The 2,775-nt window shown below is 38.1% G+C and overlaps 1 pseudogene; it reads left to right on the top strand.

Annotated features, from left to right (window-relative positions):
* The first annotated feature begins 1,940 nt into the window (after positions 1-1,940).
* On the top strand, positions 1,941-2,371 carry LOC107649534 (60S ribosomal protein L26-like; annotated as a pseudogene).
* The last annotated feature ends 404 nt before the right edge of the window (positions 2,372-2,775 follow it).

Below are 2,775 nucleotides of genomic sequence, written 5' to 3'. Positions count from 1 at the left end.
TTTTTAAATCAATCAGGAAAATTTCCCTTGGCCTTCCCTGACTTCATGCTATCCTGGTTCTGATTTTTCTGATCATTTCTTCACTGTCCCTCTGCTTTAAACATCTTTGAAAATAAAAAGACCCTAAATGTGGACATTCCTCAAGAATTAGTTCTAAATCCTATCTTCTTTTCTACATATATCCTCTCTTTCAATTCAAATAAAAAAATGTAAGAGTATATTATATGTGAGGTTATGAGCCAATTGCTAAAGTTTAGTATCTCTTATTACAAGGTACTGTGTTCGTCTCTGGGGATTCAGGGATAAAATTAGTTTACAGTCTGAAATGATGAAATTTATCATCTAATTGATAGTGAATGGAGTGAATGGGTGTTCAAGGAAGACTAGCACTTCTGGTATGAAGGCTTCTCCCAACCCTTTTCAGGGCTACTCATCAACTTTGGGTATCCTACTGGTAGCCACCCGTGGCTCCAAGGAGCTGAAGTACCCACAATGGTCATGCCCTTGTAAACTATCTCTGCAGAGAACTGGCCTCAAAACCATAGGTGAGTTAAGGGGATATCTACTCCAAGCATATGAAAATGTCCCCCCATGAAATAGGTAGATAAGAACAATTTGTTCCAATGGCCATCAAGGAGGCTGAATTGAGAACTATGGCATACTTAGAACTTGAACTGACATGGAAGATGCCAAGGTCATTCACTGTGCATTCCAAGTCATCACCTGTCATTCTAACTTTTGTCTCGCCACTGGACTTACGTGACTCTGGAAGAAAGAGAGAGAGAGACTGATAACTTTGCACAACTCTGTCTCATAGAAATCCAATTCATGTACAAGTCAAGAAATCACCCTGTGATTTCATTGGTCCTCTTTGAAAAGGAAGGACAAACAACAACAGATGGTGAATGTAAGGAGTAAATTCCAGTTGGCTCCCCCAATCTTGGGAAATATAGTCAGTTTGCATATTAAAGCCTCACTTGACAATCCCAGACAGGAGCAGAACAAAGTACTTTTTGTGAAGCCCAGTCAGCTGCTCTAATCTGGTTTCCAGCATCCTGACCCCTATTCCTTGTGTCTAGTATCTCTGGATACCAATTTTGGTGTGACACCTCTTGTTTGTGATACAAACTATAGTTCATATCCTACAGTTACTCTAGGCAAAATATGACTGTTTTAATATTTACTCCCATCACTTCTTCCAGCTCTAAATCTTATGAACCTTAATGTGATCATAGCCCCTATTCTTAGCTTGTTTTTTTACCATCCCATTCAAGGTTTGCCCAGCCAGCCTTTACCAGTGTAATGCCCTCCTCCTCCACAATTTCTTGGGAAGAGTCTGGCTGAATTTGTGCTGATCCTCAATCACCAGATGGTTAGCTCCAAGTTCACAGTCATGAGAATGGATAAGACTAACTTCAAGTGGTTTATTACATAGGAATCAATGTACTATCTCTTCCATTAGCATGTAAATTCCTTGAGAGTTCTTTTCATTTGTTTGTGTCCCTAGTGCTTAGTATAGGACTTGTCACATGGGTAGTGCTTAATGCTTTTTTAAAAATTCATTTAATCATTCATTCATTCATACCATTTTCTCAGTACCCTTTCTTTTGACTAAGATATACCCCACCCAGAACCTTATTCTAGAGATGGATTTTATCCCATCAAGTCTTAATAAGACCCGTGAATCCAAATTTCCTCTTAGAACTAAGTTTTCATGTTTGTTGTCTAAAGTTTGTACATTCACATATAGAAATTTGAGGCAAAGGGTGTTACTACTGGCTCCTTTCTTCGATTTTATCTCCTGTGAATTTCTGGGTAACAGCTGGCACCCTCCTTTTAGTTCCTCTAGATGGCATCTAGCTTAAGGCATATAAACAAGGAGATTTGGTTTCTTGTGCCAAGTAGTGTACATATCTCCTCAATTGACCCCACTTGCCAAAATGAAGTTCAACTCCATCATGATCTTGGACCAAAGTAAGAACAAAAGACACTTCAAGAAGTCCTCATATATCCCCCACAAAGTCATATTGCTCATGTTTTCCAAGGAGCTGACGCAGAAATAGAATGCTCTGTTCCATGCCCATTCAGAAGGATGATGAGGTCTAGGTGAGGTGGTTCATGGACATTACAAAGGTCAGTAAATTGGCAAGGTAGTTCAGATTTACAGAAAGAAATATATCATCGACACTGCATGTATACAACAGGAAAAGGTAATGGCACAGCTGTCCATGTGGACATTCACCCTAGTAAGGTAGTTATCACCAGGTTAAAACCAGACAAAGATTGCAAAAAGATTCTTGAGCGTAAAGTCAAATCCTGACAAGTTGGAAAGGAAAAGAGCAAATATAAAGAAACCACTGAGAAAATGTAAGGAAAAAATGATCTCTTATATAGTTGCAATTAAAAATTAAAATAAAAAAAAAGACATACCTAGGTAATCTCTGCCTTTATCTTTTTTTTTAGTTTTGACCTTTTTGCCCCTTTTGATCAGATTTGCAAGGTAGACATAGATATATATATATATATATATAGATAGATAGATAGGTAAAGCATTTGCTAAAAAACAAATCTACCTTCTATCTTAGAAATTATCAGTTCCCAAGGAAGATTAGTAAAGGTTAGGCAATTGGGGTTAAGTGACTTGCCACAGCTAGGAAGAGTCTAAGGACAGATTTGAACACAGGATCTCCCATCTCTAGGCCTGGTTCTCTATCCACTGAACAATCTAGTTACCCCATAAAGGATTTATTAAGCATTTACTATATACCAGGCAGT

The sequence above is a fragment of the Monodelphis domestica genome, chromosome 1 (genome assembly GCF_027887165.1).
Source record: "Monodelphis domestica isolate mMonDom1 chromosome 1, mMonDom1.pri, whole genome shotgun sequence".
Lineage (NCBI taxonomy): Eukaryota > Metazoa > Chordata > Mammalia > Didelphimorphia > Didelphidae > Monodelphis > Monodelphis domestica.
The sequence above is the reverse complement of the archived record's forward strand: the minus strand, read 5'-3'. Positions and strand labels throughout refer to the sequence as shown.